The sequence below is a fragment of the Schistocerca piceifrons genome, unplaced genomic scaffold (assembly GCF_021461385.2).
Source record: "Schistocerca piceifrons isolate TAMUIC-IGC-003096 unplaced genomic scaffold, iqSchPice1.1 HiC_scaffold_99, whole genome shotgun sequence".
NCBI lineage: Eukaryota > Metazoa > Arthropoda > Insecta > Orthoptera > Acrididae > Schistocerca > Schistocerca piceifrons.
The window spans coordinates 712-17,890 of record NW_025729266.1 but is presented as its reverse complement, the minus strand read 5'-3'; the positions used below and the strand labels follow the sequence as shown (position 1 = coordinate 17,890).

The window sequence follows — 17,179 nt, the reverse complement described above, 5'->3', positions numbered from 1 at the left end:
GAGGGAGAATGTGCTAACCAAGTTCGCCAGGAAGTCTTTGAAAACGACAAAACAGTACGAATCGGCAGATATGTTCTGAAATACGTCAGCGCCTGTTGTTGTGTAGCGGTGTACAATTCCTACTTCGATATGTAATCATAAAGTTATTCTTTAGTCGTCTCGTCTCGTCTCCTCATCTCCTGCAGACGTTTCTTGTGCTTGCGCTGTTATATGGGCCACGACCCGAGCGGCAGCGAGCGGCAGTCGAGCAAAGTCGGGACAAGTCGGGACGGGGACAGGGACAGCGATAGGAATGGTGCGAATGCACTGCAAATTACGCAAACATCTCGTCTGATGCGAGGAAGCTCACATCGCCAGCAGTGGCGCCCTCCAACAGGAACTTCCACACCCCGTACAGGCCATACGCCGGTCGGCCGCGCGCCAGCCATCCACTGGACACCAGGGACAAGATGCGTCTTCCGCGAGTGTCGAAGGCTGCACGCGCCAAGCGGATGACAGGAGGTGCAACGAGAAGCTGCGCGTCTCACACACACGGCGGCGCGCCCGCTAGTTCGGCAGTCGCTCTGCTGGCACGTCGGATTGCGGAAGGAAGTGCTTACAATTACAATTCTGTTCATGTTTTATGTTGTAAAGTTGTTACCTTGTAACGATGTAATGTTAATAAATAAATTTATAAAGCTCACAAAAAAAAAAAAAAAAACACGAAGCACGTCCTTCCGGCTCATAAGTTTTGGAACTCAGGATTGCGTTCGCGCTAACGTGACGAATTGTCAATAAAAAAAAAATGCGGCTGCTTTCGACCGAAAAGTAAGATTTTGTGTGTGTTGGGATAAGAACCGAATGCGAATTCTGCCATGCGCCAACATTATATGGGCGCCAACGGCCATACCATGTTGAGTACACCGGTTCTCGTCCGATCACCGAAGTTAAGCAACATCGGGCGTGGTTAGTACTTGGATGGGTGACCGCCTGGGAACACCACGTGCTGTTGGCTCCCCTTCATTTACTTTTTTTTTTTTTTTTATACCGCCCTCTTTCCATACCACCGTTGTGTTGTGACAAAGATTCTTGCTTAAGCATTTTAAACTACTGTAATGACCATAAAGTACGAAATTGCAGTAATTGTCTCAGTTTGAGGGAGAATGTGCTAACCAAGTTCGCCAGGAAGTCTTTGAAAACGACAAAACAGTACGAATCGGCAGATATGTTCTGAAATACGTCAGCGCCTGTTGTTGTGTAGCGGTGTACAATTCCTACTTCGATATGTAATCATAAAGTTATTCTTTAGTCGTCTCGTCTCGTCTCCTCATCTCCTGCAGACGTTTCTTGTGCTTGCGCTGTTATATGGGCCACGACCCGAGCGGCAGCGAGCGGCAGTCGAGCAAAGTCGGGACATAGTCGGGACGGGGACAGGGACAGCGATAGGAATGGTGCGAATGCACTGCAAATTACGCAAACATCTCGTCTGATGCGAGGAAGCTCACATCGCCAGCAGTGGCGCCCTCCAACAGGAACTTCCACACCCCGTACAGGCCATACGCCGGTCGGCCGCGCGCCAGCCATCCACTGGACACCAGGGACAAGATGCGTCTTCCGCGAGTGTCGAAGGCTGCACGCGCCAAGCGGATGACAGGAGGTGCAACGAGAAGCTGCGCGTCTCACACACACGGCGGCGCGCCCGCTAGTTCGGCAGTCGCTCTGCTGGCACGTCGGATTGCGGAAGGAAGTGCTTACAATTACAATTCTGTTCATGTTTTATGTTGTAAAGTTGTTACCTTGTAACGATGTAATGTTAATAAATAAATTTATAAAGCTCACAAAAAAAAAAAAAAAAACACGAAGCACGTCCTTCCGGCTCATAAGTTTTGGAACTCAGGATTGCGTTCGCGCTAACGTGACGAATTGTCAATAAAAAAAAAATGCGGCTGCTTTCGACCGAAAAGTAAGATTTTGTGTGTGTTGGGATAAGAACCGAATGCGAATTCTGCCATGCGCCAACATTATATGGGCGCCAACGGCCATACCATGTTGAGTACACCGGTTCTCGTCCGATCACCGAAGTTAAGCAACATCGGGCGTGGTTAGTACTTGGATGGGTGACCGCCTGGGAACACCACGTGCTGTTGGCTCCCCTTCATTTACTTTTTTTTTTTTTTTATACCGCCCTCTTTCCATACCACCGTTGTGTTGTGACAAAGATTCTTGCTTAAGCATTTTAAACTACTGTAATGACCATAAAGTACGAAATTGCAGTAATTGTCTCAGTTTGAGGGAGAATGTGCTAACCAAGTTCGCCAGGAAGTCTTTGAAAACGACAAAACAGTACGAATCGGCAGATATGTTCTGAAATACGTCAGCGCCTGTTGTTGTGTAGCGGTGTACAATTCCTACTTCGATATGTAATCATAAAGTTATTCTTTAGTCGTCTCGTCTCGTCTCCTCATCTCCTGCAGACGTTTCTTGTGCTTGCGCTGTTATATGGGCCACGACCCGAGCGGCAGCGAGCGGCAGTCGAGCAAAGTCGGGACAAGTCGGGACGGGGACAGGGACAGCGATAGGAATGGTGGAATGCACTGCAAATTACGCAAACATCTCGTCTGATGCGAGGAAGCTCACATCGCCAGCAGTGGCGCCCTCCAACAGGAACTTCCACACCCCGTACAGGCCATACGCCGGTCGGCCGCGCGCCAGCCATCCACTGGACACCAGGGACAAGATGCGTCTTCCGCGAGTGTCGAAGGCTGCACGCGCCAAGCGGATGACAGGAGGTGCAACGAGAAGCTGCGCGTCTCACACACACGGCGGCGCGCCCGCTAGTTCGGCAGTCGCTCTGCTGGCACGTCGGATTGCGGAAGGAAGTGCTTACAATTACAATTCTGTTCATGTTTGATGTTGTAAAGTTGTTACCTTGTAACGATGTAATGTTAATAAATAAATTTATAAAGCTCACAAAAAAAAAAAAAAACACGAAGCACGTCCTTCCGGCTCATAAGTTTTGGAACTCAGGATTGCGTTCGCGCTAACGTGACGAATTGTCAATAAAAAAAAAAATGCGGCTGCTTTCGACCGAAAAGTAAGATTTTGTGTGTGTTGGGATAAGAACCGAATGCGAATTCTGCCATGCGCCAACATTATATGGGCGCCAACGGCCATACCATGTTGAGTACACCCGGTTCTCGTCCGATCACCGAAGTTAAGCAACATCGGGCGTGGTTAGTACTTGGATGGGTGACCGCCTGGGAACACCACGTGCTGTTGGCTCCCCTTCATTTACTTTTTTTTTTTTTTTTTATACCGCCCTCTTTCCATACCACCGTTGTGTTGTGACAAAGATTCTTGCTTAAGCATTTTAAAACTACTGTAATGACCATAAAGTACGAAATTGCAGTAATTGTCTCAGTTTGAGGGAGAATGTGCTAACCAAGTTCGCCAGGAAGTCTTTGAAAACGACAAAACAGTACGAATCGGCAGATATGTTCTGAAATACGTCAGCGCCTGTTGTTGTGTAGCGGTGTACAATTCCTACTTCGATATGTAATCATAAAGTTATTCTTTAGTCGTCTCGTCTCGTCTCCTCATCTCCTGCAGACGTTTCTTGTGCTTGCGCTGTTATATGGGCCACGACCCGAGCGGCAGCGAGCGGCAGTCGAGCAAAGTCGGGACAAGTCGGGGACGGGGACAGGGACAGCGATAGGAATGGTGCGAATGCACTGCAAATTACGCAAACATCTCGTCTGATGCGAGGAAGCTCACATCGCCAGCAGTGGCGCCCTCCAACAGGAACTTCCACACCCCGTACAGGCCATACGCCGGTCGGGCCGCGCGCCAGCCATCCACTGGACACCAGGGACAAGATGCGTCTTCCGCGAGTGTCGAAGGCTGCACGCGCCAAGCGGATGACAGGAGGTGCAACGAGAAGCTGCGCGTCTCACACACACGGCGGCGCGCCCGCTAGTTCGGCAGTCGCTCTGCTGGCACGTCGGATTGCGGAAGGAAGTGCTTACAATTACAATTCTGTTCATGTTTTATGTTGTAAAGTTGTTAACCTTGTAACGATGTAATGTTAATAAATAAATTTATAAAGCTCACAAAAAAAAAAAAAAAAACACGAAGCACGTCCTTCCGGCTCATAAGTTTTGGAACTCAGGATTGCGTTCGCGCTAACGTGACGAATTGTCAATAAAAAAAAAATGCGGCTGCTTTCGACCGAAAAGTAAGATTTTGTGTGTGTTGGGATAAGAACCGAATGCGAATTCTGCCATGCGCCAACATTATATGGGCGCCAACGGCCATACCATGTTGAGTACACCGGTTCTCGTCCGATCACCGAAGTTAAGCAACATCGGGCGTGGTTAGTACTTGGATGGGTGACCGCCTGGGAACACCACGTGCTGTTGGCTCCCCTTCATTTACTTTTTTTTTTTTTTTTATACCGCCCTCTTTCCATACCACCGTTGTGTTGTGACAAAGATTCTTGCTTAAGCATTTTAAACTACTGTAATGACCATAAAGTACGAAATTGCAGTAATTGTCTCAGTTTGAGGGAGAATGTGCTAACCAAGTTCGCCAGGAAGTCTTTGAAAACGACAAAACAGTACGAATCGGCAGATATGTTCTGAAATACGTCAGCGCCTGTTGTTGTGTAGCGGTGTACAATTCCTACTTCGATATGTAATCATAAAGTTATTCTTTAGTCGTCTCGTCTCGTCTCCTCATCTCCTGCAGACGTTTCTTGTGCTTGCGCTGTTATATGGGCCACGACCCGAGCGGCAGCGAGCGGCAGTCGAGCAAAGTCGGGACAAGTCGGGACGGGGACAGGGACAGCGATAGGAATGGTGCGAATGCACTGCAAATTACGCAAACATCTCGTCTGATGCGAGGAAGCTCACATCGCCAGCAGTGGCGCCCTCCAACAGGAACTTCCACACCCCGTACAGGCCATACGCCGGTCGGCCGCGCGCCAGCCATCCACTGGACACCAGGGACAAGATGCGTCTTCCGCGAGTGTCGAAGGCTGCACGCGCCAAGCGGATGACAGGAGGTGCAACGAGAAGCTGCGCGTCTCACACACACGGCGGCGCGCCCGCTAGTTCGGCAGTCGCTCTGCTGGCACGTCGGATTGCGGAAGGAAGTGCTTACAATTACAATTCTGTTCATGTTTTATGTTGTAAAGTTGTTACCTTGTAACGATGTAATGTTAATAAATAAATTTATAAAGCTCACAAAAAAAAAAAAAAAACACGAAGCACGGTCCTTCCGGCTCATAAGTTTTGGAACTCAGGATTGCGTTCGCGCTAACGTGACGAATTGTCAATAAAAAAAAAATGCGGCTGCTTTCGACCGAAAAGTAAGATTTTGTGTGTGTTGGGATAAGAACCGAATGCGAATTCTGCCATGCGCCAACATTATATGGGCGCCAACGGCCATACCATGTTGAGTACACGGTTCTCGTCCGATCACCGAAGTTAAGCAACATCGGGCGTGGTTAGTACTTGATGGGTGACCGCCTGGGAACACCACGTGCTGTTGGCTCCCCTTCATTTACTTTTTTTTTTTTTTTTATACCGCCCTCTTTCCATACCACCGTTGTGTTGTGACAAAGATTCTTGCTTAAGCATTTTAAACTACTGTAATGACCATAAAGTACGAAATTGCAGTAATTGTCTCAGTTTGAGGGAGAATGTGCTAACCAAGTTCGCCAGGAAGTCTTTGAAAACGACAAAACAGTACGAATCGGCAGATATGTTCTGAAATACGTCAGCGCCTGTTGTTGTGTAGCGGTGTACAATTCCTACTTCGATATGTAATCATAAAGTTATTCTTTAGTCGTCTCGTCTCGTCTCCTCATCTCCTGCAGACGTTTCTTGTGCTTGCGCTGTTATATGGGCCACGACCCGAGCGGCAGCGAGCGGCAGTCGAGCAAAGTCGGGACAAGTCGGGACGGGGACAGGGACAGCGATAGGAATGGTGCGAATGCACTGCAAATTACGCAAACATCTCGTCTGATGCGAGGAAGCTCACATCGCCAGCAGTGGCGCCCTCCAACAGGAACTTCCACACCCCGTACAGGCCATACGCCGGTCGGCCGCGCGCCAGCCATCCACTGGACACCAGGGACAAGATGCGTCTTCCGCGAGTGTCGAAGGCTGCACGCGCCAAGCGGATGACAGGAGGTGCAACGAGAAGCTGCGCGTCTCACACACACGGCGGCGCGCCCGCTAGTTCGGCAGTCGCTCTGCTGGCACGTCGGATTGCGGAAGGAAGTGCTTACAATTACAATTCTGTTCATGTTTTATGTTGTAAAGTTGTTACCTTGTAACGATGTAATGTTAATAAATAAATTTATAAAGCTCACAAAAAAAAAAAAAAAAACACGAAGCACGTCCTTCCGGCTCATAAGTTTTGGAACTCAGGATTGCGTTCGCGCTAACGTGACGAATTGTCAATAAAAAAAAAATGCGGCTGCTTTCGACCGAAAAGTAAGATTTTGTGTGTGTTGGGATAAGAACCGAATGCGAATTCTGCCATGCGCCAACATTATATGGGCGCCAACGGCCATACCATGTTGAGTACACCGGTTCTCGTCCGATCACCGAAGTTAAGCAACATCGGGCGTGGTTAGTACTTGGATGGGTGACCGCCTGGGAACACCACGTGCTGTTGGCTCCCCTTCATTTACTTTTTTTTTTTTTTTTATACCGCCCTCTTTCCATACCACCGTTGTGTTGTGACAAAGATTCTTGCTTAAGCATTTTAAACTACTGTAATGACCATAAAGTACGAAATTGCAGTAATTGTCTCAGTTTGAGGGAGAATGTGCTAACCAAGTTCGCCAGGAAGTCTTTGAAAACGACAAAACAGTACGAATCGGCAGATATGTTCTGAAATACGTCAGCGCCTGTTGTTGTGTAGCGGTGTACAATTCCTACTTCGATATGTAATCATAAAGTTATTCTTTAGTCGTCTCGTCTCGTCTCCTCATCTCCTGCAGACGTTTCTTGTGCTTGCGCTGTTATATGGGCCACGACCCGAGCGGCAGCGAGCGGCAGTCGAGCAAAGTCGGGACAAGTCGGGACGGGGACAGGGACAGCGATAGGAATGGTGCGAATGCACTGCAAATTACGCAAACATCTCGTCTGATGCGAGGAAGCTCACATCGCCAGCAGTGGCGCCCTCCAACAGGAACTTCCACACCCCGTACAGGCCATACGCCGGTCGGCCGCGCGCCAGCCATCCACTGGACACCAGGGACAAGATGCGTCTTCCGCGAGTGTCGAAGGCTGCACGCGCCAAGCGGATGACAGGAGGTGCAACGAGAAGCTGCGCGTCTCACACACACGGCGGCGCGCCCGCTAGTTCGGCAGTCGCTCTGCTGGCACGTCGGATTGCGGAAGGAAGTGCTTACAATTACAATTCTGTTCATGTTTTATGTTGTAAAGTTGTTACCTTGTAACGATGTAATGTTAATAAATAAATTTATAAAGCTCACAAAAAAAAAAAAAAAAACACGAAGCACGTCCTTCCGGCTCATAAGTTTTGGAACTCAGGATTGCGTTCGCGCTAACGTGACGAATTGTCAATAAAAAAAAAATGCGGCTGCTTTCGACCGAAAAGTAAGATTTTGTGTGTGTTGGGATAAGAACCGAATGCGAATTCTGCCATGCGCCAACATTATATGGGCGCCAACGGCCATACCATGTTGAGTACACCGGTTCTCGTCCGATCACCGAAGTTAAGCAACATCGGGCGTGGTTAGTACTTGGATGGGTGACCGCCTGGGAACACCACGTGCTGTTGGCTCCCCTTCATTTACTTTTTTTTTTTTTTTTATACCGCCCTCTTTCCATACCACCGTTGTGTTGTGACAAAGATTCTTGCTTAAGCATTTTAAACTACTGTAATGACCATAAAGTACGAAATTGCAGTAATTGTCTCAGTTTGAGGGAGAATGTGCTAACCAAGTTCGCCAGGAAGTCTTTGAAAACGACAAAACAGTACGAATCGGCAGATATGTTCTGAAATACGTCAGCGCCTGTTGTTGTGTAGCGGTGTACAATTCCTACTTCGATATGTAATCATAAAGTTATTCTTTAGTCGTCTCGTCTCGTCTCCTCATCTCCTGCAGACGTTTCTTGTGCTTGCGCTGTTATATGGGCCACGACCCGAGCGGCAGCGAGCGGCAGTCGAGCAAAGTCGGGACAAGTCGGGACGGGGACAGGGACAGCGATAGGAATGGTGCGAATGCACTGCAAATTACGCAAACATCTCGTCTGATGCGAGGAAGCTCACATCGCCAGCAGTGGCGCCCTCCAACAGGAACTTCCACACCCCGTACAGGCCATACGCCGGTCGGCCGCGCGCCAGCCATCCACTGGACACCAGGGACAAGATGCGTCTTCCGCGAGTGTCGAAGGCTGCACGCGCCAAGCGGATGACAGGAGGTGCAACGAGAAGCTGCGCGTCTCACACACACGGCGGCGCGCCCGCTAGTTCGGCAGTCGCTCTGCTGGCACGTCGGATTGCGGAAGGAAGTGCTTACAATTACAATTCTGTTCATGTTTTATGTTGTAAAGTTGTTACCTTGTAACGATGTAATGTTAATAAATAAATTTATAAAGCTCACAAAAAAAAAAAAAAAAAACACGAAGCACGTCCTTCCGGCTCATAAGTTTTGGAACTCAGGATTGCGTTCGCGCTAACGTGACGAATTGTCAATAAAAAAAAAATGCGGCTGCTTTCGACCGAAAAGTAAGATTTTGTGTGTGTTGGGATAAGAACCGAATGCGAATTCTGCCATGCGCCAACATTATATGGGCGCCAACGGCCATACCATGTTGAGTACACCGGTTCTCGTCCGATCACCGAAGTTAAGCAACATCGGGCGTGGTTAGTACTTGGATGGGTGACCGCCTGGGAACACCACGTGCTGTTGGCTCCCCTTCATTTACTTTTTTTTTTTTTTTTATACCGCCCTCTTTCCATACCACCGTTGTGTTGTGACAAAGATTCTTGCTTAAGCATTTTAAACTACTGTAATGACCATAAAGTACGAAATTGCAGTAATTGTCTCAGTTTGAGGGAGAATGTGCTAACCAAGTTCGCCAGGAAGTCTTTGAAAACGACAAAACAGTACGAATCGGCAGATATGTTCTGAAATACGTCAGCGCCTGTTGTTGTGTAGCGGTGTACAATTCCTACTTCGATATGTAATCATAAAGTTATTCTTTAGTCGTCTCGTCTCGTCTCCTCATCTCCTGCAGACGTTTCTTGTGCTTGCGCTGTTATATGGGCCACGACCCGAGCGGCAGCGAGCGGCAGTCGAGCAAAGTCGGGACAAGTCGGGACGGGGACAGGGACAGCGATAGGAATGGTGCGAATGCACTGCAAATTACGCAAACATCTCGTCTGATGCGAGGAAGCTCACATCGCCAGCAGTGGCGCCCTCCAACAGGAACTTCCACACCCCGTACAGGCCATACGCCGGTCGGCCGCGCGCCAGCCATCCACTGGACACCAGGGACAAGATGCGTCTTCCGCGAGTGTCGAAGGCTGCACGCGCCAAGCGGATGACAGGAGGTGCAACGAGAAGCTGCGCGTCTCACACACACGGCGGCGCGCCCGCTAGTTCGGCAGTCGCTCTGCTGGCACGTCGGATTGCGGAAGGAAGTGCTTACAATTACAATTCTGTTCATGTTTTATGTTGTAAAGTTGTTACCTTGTAACGATGTAATGTTAATAAATAAATTTATAAAGCTCACAAAAAAAAAAAAAAAAACACGAAGCACGTCCTTCCGGCTCATAAGTTTTGGAACTCAGGATTGCGTTCGCGCTAACGTGACGAATTGTCAATAAAAAAAAAATGCGGCTGCTTTCGACCGAAAAGTAAGATTTTGTGTGTGTTGGGATAAGAACCGAATGCGAATTCTGCCATGCGCCAACATTATATGGGCGCCAACGGCCATACCATGTTGAGTACACCGGTTCTCGTCCGATCACCGAAGTTAAGCAACATCGGGCGTGGTTAGTACTTGGATGGGTGACCGCCTGGGAACACCACGTGCTGTTGGCTCCCCTTCATTTACTTTTTTTTTTTTTTTTATACCGCCCTCTTTCCATACCACCGTTGTGTTGTGACAAAGATTCTTGCTTAAGCATTTTAAACTACTGTAATGACCATAAAGTACGAAATTGCAGTAATTGTCTCAGTTTGAGGGAGAATGTGCTAACCAAGTTCGCCAGGAAGTCTTTGAAAACGACAAAACAGTACGAATCGGCAGATATGTTCTGAAATACGTCAGCGCCTGTTGTTGTGTAGCGGTGTACAATTCCTACTTCGATATGTAATCATAAAGTTATTCTTTAGTCGTCTCGTCTCGTCTCCTCATCTCCTGCAGACGTTTCTTGTGCTTGCGCTGTTATATGGGCCACGACCCGAGCGGCAGCGAGCGGCAGTCGAGCAAAGTCGGGACAAGTCGGGACGGGGACAGGGACAGCGATAGGAATGGTGCGAATGCACTGCAAATTACGCAAACATCTCGTCTGATGCGAGGAAGCTCACATCGCCAGCAGTGGCGCCCTCCAACAGGAACTTCCACACCCCGTACAGGCCATACGCCGGTCGGCCGCGCGCCAGCCATCCACTGGACACCAGGGACAAGATGCGTCTTCCGCGAGTGTCGAAGGCTGCACGCGCCAAGCGGATGACAGGAGGTGCAACGAGAAGCTGCGCGTCTCACACACACGGCGGCGCGCCCGCTAGTTCGGCAGTCGCTCTGCTGGCACGTCGGATTGCGGAAGGAAGTGCTTACAATTACAATTCTGTTCATGTTTTATGTTGTAAAGTTGTTACCTTGTAACGATGTAATGTTAATAAATAAATTTATAAAGCTCACAAAAAAAAAAAAAAAAACACGAAGCACGTCCTTCCGGCTCATAAGTTTTGGAACTCAGGATTGCGTTCGCGCTAACGTGACGAATTGTCAATAAAAAAAAAATGCGGCTGCTTTCGACCGAAAAGTAAGATTTTGTGTGTGTTGGGATAAGAACCGAATGCGAATTCTGCCATGCGCCAACATTATATGGGCGCCAACGGCCATACCATGTTGAGTACACCGGTTCTCGTCCGATCACCGAAGTTAAGCAACATCGGGCGTGGTTAGTACTTGGATGGGTGACCGCCTGGGAACACCACGTGCTGTTGGCTCCCCTTCATTTACTTTTTTTTTTTTTTTTATACCGCCCTCTTTCCATACCACCGTTGTGTTGTGACAAAGATTCTTGCTTAAGCATTTTAAACTACTGTAATGACCATAAAGTACGAAATTGCAGTAATTGTCTCAGTTTGAGGGAGAATGTGCTAACCAAGTTCGCCAGGAAGTCTTTGAAAACGACAAAACAGTACGAATCGGCAGATATGTTCTGAAATACGTCAGCGCCTGTTGTTGTGTAGCGGTGTACAATTCCTACTTCGATATGTAATCATAAAGTTATTCTTTAGTCGTCTCGTCTCGTCTCCTCATCTCCTGCAGACGTTTCTTGTGCTTGCGCTGTTATATGGGCCACGACCCGAGCGGCAGCGAGCGGCAGTCGAGCAAAGTCGGGACAAGTCGGGACGGGGACAGGGACAGCGATAGGAATGGTGCGAATGCACTGCAAATTACGCAAACATCTCGTCTGATGCGAGGAAGCTCACATCGCCAGCAGTGGCGCCCTCCAACAGGAACTTCCACACCCCGTACAGGCCATACGCCGGTCGGCCGCGCGCCAGCCATCCACTGGACACCAGGGACAAGATGCGTCTTCCGCGAGTGTCGAAGGCTGCACGCGCCAAGCGGATGACAGGAGGTGCAACGAGAAGCTGCGCGTCTCACACACACGGCGGCGCGCCCGCTAGTTCGGCAGTCGCTCTGCTGGCACGTCGGATTGCGGAAGGAAGTGCTTACAATTACAATTCTGTTCATGTTTTATGTTGTAAAGTTGTTACCTTGTAACGATGTAATGTTAATAAATAAATTTATAAAGCTCACAAAAAAAAAAAAAAAAACACGAAGCACGTCCTTCCGGCTCATAAGTTTTGGAACTCAGGATTGCGTTCGCGCTAACGTGACGAATTGTCAATAAAAAAAAAATGCGGCTGCTTTCGACCGAAAAGTAAGATTTTGTGTGTGTTGGGATAAGAACCGAATGCGAATTCTGCCATGCGCCAACATTATATGGGCGCCAACGGCCATACCATGTTGAGTACACCGGTTCTCGTCCGATCACCGAAGTTAAGCAACATCGGGCGTGGTTAGTACTTGGATGGGTGACCGCCTGGGAACACCACGTGCTGTTGGCTCCCCTTCATTTACTTTTTTTTTTTTTTTTATACCGCCCTCTTTCCATACCACCGTTGTGTTGTGACAAAGATTCTTGCTTAAGCATTTTAAACTACTGTAATGACCATAAAGTACGAAATTGCAGTAATTGTCTCAGTTTGAGGGAGAATGTGCTAACCAAGTTCGCCAGGAAGTCTTTGAAAACGACAAAACAGTACGAATCGGCAGATATGTTCTGAAATACGTCAGCGCCTGTTGTTGTGTAGCGGTGTACAATTCCTACTTCGATATGTAATCATAAAGTTATTCTTTAGTCGTCTCGTCTCGTCTCCTCATCTCCTGCAGACGTTTCTTGTGCTTGCGCTGTTATATGGGCCACGACCCGAGCGGCAGCGAGCGGCAGTCGAGCAAAGTCGGGACAAGTCGGGACGGGGACAGGGACAGCGATAGGAATGGTGCGAATGCACTGCAAATTACGCAAACATCTCGTCTGATGCGAGGAAGCTCACATCGCCAGCAGTGGCGCCCTCCAACAGGAACTTCCACACCCCGTACAGGCCATACGCCGGTCGGCCGCGCGCCAGCCATCCACTGGACACCAGGGACAAGATGCGTCTTCCGCGAGTGTCGAAGGCTGCACGCGCCAAGCGGATGACAGGAGGTGCAACGAGAAGCTGCGCGTCTCACACACACGGCGGCGCGCCCGCTAGTTCGGCAGTCGCTCTGCTGGCACGTCGGATTGCGGAAGGAAGTGCTTACAATTACAATTCTGTTCATGTTTTATGTTGTAAAGTTGTTACCTTGTAACGATGTAATGTTAATAAATAAATTTATAAAGCTCACAAAAAAAAAAAAAAAAACACGAAGCACGTCCTTCCGGCTCATAAGTTTTGGAACTCAGGATTGCGTTCGCGCTAACGTGACGAATTGTCAATAAAAAAAAAATGCGGCTGCTTTCGACCGAAAAGTAAGATTTTGTGTGTGTTGGGATAAGAACCGAATGCGAATTCTGCCATGCGCCAACATTATATGGGCGCCAACGGCCATACCATGTTGAGTACACACCGGTTCTCGTCCGATCACCGAAGTTAAGCAACATCGGGCGTGGTTAGTACTTGGATGGGTGACCGCCTGGGAACACCACGTGCTGTTGGCTCCCCTTCATTTACTTTTTTTTTTTTTTTTATACCGCCCTCTTTCCATACCACCGTTGTGTTGTGACAAAGATTCTTGCTTAAGCATTTTAAACTACTGTAATGACCATAAAGTACGAAATTGCAGTAATTGTCTCAGTTTGAGGGAGAATGTGCTAACCAAGTTCGCCAGGAAGTCTTTGAAAACGACAAAACAGTACGAATCGGCAGATATGTTCTGAAATACGTCAGCGCCTGTTGTTGTGTAGCGGTGTACAATTCCTACTTCGATATGTAATCATAAAGTTATTCTTTAGTCGTCTCGTCTCGTCTCCTCATCTCCTGCAGACGTTTCTTGTGCTTGCGCTGTTATATGGGCCACGACCCGAGCGGCAGCGAGCGGCAGTCGAGCAAAGTCGGGACAAGTCGGGACGGGGACAGGGACAGCGATAGGAATGGTGCGAATGCACTGCAAATTACGCAAACATCTCGTCTGATGCGAGGAAGCTCACATCGCCAGCAGTGGCGCCCTCCAACAGGAACTTCCACACCCCGTACAGGCCATACGCCGGTCGGCCGCGCGCCAGCCATCCACTGGACACCAGGGACAAGATGCGTCTTCCGCGAGTGTCGAAGGCTGCACGCGCCAAGCGGATGACAGGAGGTGCAACGAGAAGCTGCGCGTCTCACACACACGGCGGCGCGCCCGCTAGTTCGGCAGTCGCTCTGCTGGCACGTCGGATTGCGGAAGGAAGTGCTTACAATTACAATTCTGTTCATGTTTTATGTTGTAAAGTTGTTACCTTGTAACGATGTAATGTTAATAAATAAATTTATAAAGCTCACAAAAAAAAAAAAAAAAACACGAAGCACGTCCTTCCGGCTCATAAGTTTTGGAACTCAGGATTGCGTTCGCGCTAACGTGACGAATTGTCAATAAAAAAAAAATGCGGCTGCTTTCGACCGAAAAGTAAGATTTTGTGTGTGTTGGGATAAGAACCGAATGCGAATTCTGCCATGCGCCAACATTATATGGGCGCCAACGGCCATACCATGTTGAGTACACCGGTTCTCGTCCGATCACCGAAGTTAAGCAACATCGGGCGTGGTTAGTACTTGGATGGGTGACCGCCTGGGAACACCACGTGCTGTTGGCTCCCCTTCATTTACTTTTTTTTTTTTTTTTATACCGCCCTCTTTCCATACCACCGTTGTGTTGTGACAAAGATTCTTGCTTAAGCATTTTAAACTACTGTAATGACCATAAAGTACGAAATTGCAGTAATTGTCTCAGTTTGAGGGAGAATGTGCTAACCAAGTTCGCCAGGAAGTCTTTGAAAACGACAAAACAGTACGAATCGGCAGATATGTTCTGAAATACGTCAGCGCCTGTTGTTGTGTAGCGGTGTACAATTCCTACTTCGATATGTAATCATAAAGTTATTCTTTAGTCGTCTCGTCTCGTCTCCTCATCTCCTGCAGACGTTTCTTGTGCTTGCGCTGTTATATGGGCCACGACCCGAGCGGCAGCGAGCGGCAGTCGAGCAAAGTCGGGACAAGTCGGGACGGGGACAGGGACAGCGATAGGAATGGTGCGAATGCACTGCAAATTACGCAAACATCTCGTCTGATGCGAGGAAGCTCACATCGCCAGCAGTGGCGCCCTCCAACAGGAACTTCCACACCCCGTACAGGCCATACGCCGGTCGGCCGCGCGCCAGCCATCCACTGGACACCAGGGACAAGATGCGTCTTCCGCGAGTGTCGAAGGCTGCACGCGCCAAGCGGATGACAGGAGGTGCAACGAGAAGCTGCGCGTCTCACACACACGGCGGCGCGCCCGCTAGTTCGGCAGTCGCTCTGCTGGCACGTCGGATTGCGGAAGGAAGTGCTTACAATTACAATTCTGTTCATGTTTTATGTTGTAAAGTTGTTACCTTGTAACGATGTAATGTTAATAAATAAATTTATAAAGCTCACAAAAAAAAAAAAAAAAAACACGAAGCACGTCCTTCCGGCTCATAAGTTTTGGAACTCAGGATTGCGTTCGCGCTAACGTGACGAATTGTCAATAAAAAAAAAATGCGGCTGCTTTCGACCGAAAAGTAAGATTTTGTGTGTGTTGGGATAAGAACCGAATGCGAATTCTGCCATGCGCCAACATTATATGGGCGCCAACGGCCATACCATGTTGAGTACACCGGTTCTCGTCCGATCACCGAAGTTAAGCAACATCGGGCGTGGTTAGTACTTGGATGGGTGACCGCCTGGGAACACCACGTGCTGTTGGCTCCCCTTCATTTACTTTTTTTTTTTTTTTTATACCGCCCTCTTTCCATACCACCGTTGTGTTGTGACAAAGATTCTTGCTTAAGCATTTTAAACTACTGTAATGACCATAAAGTACGAAATTGCAGTAATTGTCTCAGTTTGAGGGAGAATGTGCTAACCAAGTTCGCCAGGAAGTCTTTGAAAACGACAAAACAGTACGAATCGGCAGATATGTTCTGAAATACGTCAGCGCCTGTTGTTGTGTAGCGGTGTACAATTCCTACTTCGATATGTAATCATAAAGTTATTCTTTAGTCGTCTCGTCTCGTCTCCTCATCTCCTGCAGACGTTTCTTGTGCTTGCGCTGTTATATGGGCCACGACCCGAGCGGCAGCGAGCGGCAGTCGAGCAAAGTCGGGACAAGTCGGGACGGGGACAGGGACAGCGATAGGAATGGTGCGAATGCACTGCAAATTACGCAAACATCTCGTCTGATGCGAGGAAGCTCACATCGCCAGCAGTGGCGCCCTCCAACAGGAACTTCCACACCCCGTACAGGCCATACGCCGGTCGGCCGCGCGCCAGCCATCCACTGGACACCAGGGACAAGATGCGTCTTCCGCGAGTGTCGAAGGCTGCACGCGCCAAGCGGATGACAGGAGGTGCAACGAGAAGCTGCGCGTCTCACACACACGGCGGCGCGCCCGCTAGTTCGGCAGTCGCTCTGCTGGCACGTCGGATTGCGGAAGGAAGTGCTTACAATTACAATTCTGTTCATGTTTTATGTTGTAAAGTTGTTACCTTGTAACGATGTAATGTTAATAAATAAATTTATAAAGCTCACAAAAAAAAAAAAAAAAACACGAAGCACGTCCTTCCGGCTCATAAGTTTTGGAACTCAGGATTGCGTTCGCGCTAACGTGACGAATTGTCAATAAAAAAAAAATGCGGCTGCTTTCGACCGAAAAGTAAGATTTTGTGTGTGTTGGGATAAGAACCGAATGCGAATTCTGCCATGCGCCAACATTATATGGGCGCCAACGGCCATACCATGTTGAGTACACCGGTTCTCGTCCGATCACCGAAGTTAAGCAACATCGGGCGTGGTTAGTACTTGGATGGGTGACCGCCTGGGAACACCACGTGCTGTTGGCTCCCCTTCATTTACTTTTTTTTTTTTTTTTATACCGCCCTCTTTCCATACCACCGTTGTGTTGTGACAAAGATTCTTGCTTAAGCATTTTAAACTACTGTAATGACCATAAAGTACGAAATTGCAGTAATTGTCTCAGTTTGAGGGAGAATGTGCTAACCAAGTTCGCCAGGAAGTCTTTGAAAACGACAAAACAGTACGAATCGGCAGATATGTTCTGAAATACGTCAGCGCCTGTTGTTGTGTAGCGGTGTACAATTCCTACTTCGATATGTAATCATAAAGTTATTCTTTAGTCGTCTCGT

The 17,179-nt window shown here is 48.5% G+C and overlaps 15 non-coding genes across 15 annotated transcripts; all 15 read left to right on the top strand.

Moving 5' to 3' along the window:
- The first annotated feature begins 875 nt into the window (after positions 1-875).
- LOC124774812 lies at positions 876-994 on the top strand. The gene has a single exon (XR_007015520.1). It is a non-coding gene; the product is annotated as a 5S ribosomal RNA (ribosomal RNA).
- Positions 995-2,010: 1,016 nt separating this feature from the next.
- On the top strand, positions 2,011-2,129 carry LOC124774811. The gene has a single exon (XR_007015519.1). It is a non-coding gene; the product is annotated as a 5S ribosomal RNA (ribosomal RNA).
- Positions 2,130-3,141: 1,012 nt separating this feature from the next.
- LOC124774841 lies at positions 3,142-3,261 on the top strand. The gene has a single exon (XR_007015547.1). It is a non-coding gene; the product is annotated as a 5S ribosomal RNA (ribosomal RNA).
- Positions 3,262-4,281: 1,020 nt separating this feature from the next.
- Positions 4,282-4,400, top strand: LOC124774810. The gene has a single exon (XR_007015518.1). It is a non-coding gene; the product is annotated as a 5S ribosomal RNA (ribosomal RNA).
- A 1,015-nt stretch (positions 4,401-5,415) lies between these two features.
- LOC124774844 lies at positions 5,416-5,532 on the top strand. The gene has a single exon (XR_007015550.1). It is a non-coding gene; the product is annotated as a 5S ribosomal RNA (ribosomal RNA).
- A 1,015-nt stretch (positions 5,533-6,547) lies between these two features.
- LOC124774809 lies at positions 6,548-6,666 on the top strand. The gene has a single exon (XR_007015517.1). It is a non-coding gene; the product is annotated as a 5S ribosomal RNA (ribosomal RNA).
- Positions 6,667-7,681: 1,015 nt separating this feature from the next.
- Positions 7,682-7,800, top strand: LOC124774808. The gene has a single exon (XR_007015516.1). It is a non-coding gene; the product is annotated as a 5S ribosomal RNA (ribosomal RNA).
- Positions 7,801-8,816: 1,016 nt separating this feature from the next.
- Positions 8,817-8,935, top strand: LOC124774807. The gene has a single exon (XR_007015515.1). It is a non-coding gene; the product is annotated as a 5S ribosomal RNA (ribosomal RNA).
- A 1,015-nt stretch (positions 8,936-9,950) lies between these two features.
- On the top strand, positions 9,951-10,069 carry LOC124774806. The gene has a single exon (XR_007015514.1). It is a non-coding gene; the product is annotated as a 5S ribosomal RNA (ribosomal RNA).
- A 1,015-nt stretch (positions 10,070-11,084) lies between these two features.
- Positions 11,085-11,203, top strand: LOC124774845. Its single transcript, XR_007015551.1, has one exon. It is a non-coding gene; the product is annotated as a 5S ribosomal RNA (ribosomal RNA).
- A 1,015-nt stretch (positions 11,204-12,218) lies between these two features.
- LOC124774840 lies at positions 12,219-12,337 on the top strand. The gene has a single exon (XR_007015546.1). It is a non-coding gene; the product is annotated as a 5S ribosomal RNA (ribosomal RNA).
- A 1,015-nt stretch (positions 12,338-13,352) lies between these two features.
- On the top strand, positions 13,353-13,473 carry LOC124774842. Its single transcript, XR_007015548.1, has one exon. It is a non-coding gene; the product is annotated as a 5S ribosomal RNA (ribosomal RNA).
- A 1,015-nt stretch (positions 13,474-14,488) lies between these two features.
- On the top strand, positions 14,489-14,607 carry LOC124774828. Its single transcript, XR_007015535.1, has one exon. It is a non-coding gene; the product is annotated as a 5S ribosomal RNA (ribosomal RNA).
- Positions 14,608-15,623: 1,016 nt separating this feature from the next.
- LOC124774816 lies at positions 15,624-15,742 on the top strand. Its single transcript, XR_007015524.1, has one exon. It is a non-coding gene; the product is annotated as a 5S ribosomal RNA (ribosomal RNA).
- A 1,015-nt stretch (positions 15,743-16,757) lies between these two features.
- LOC124774805 lies at positions 16,758-16,876 on the top strand. Its single transcript, XR_007015513.1, has one exon. It is a non-coding gene; the product is annotated as a 5S ribosomal RNA (ribosomal RNA).
- Positions 16,877-17,179: the final 303 nt, after the last annotated feature.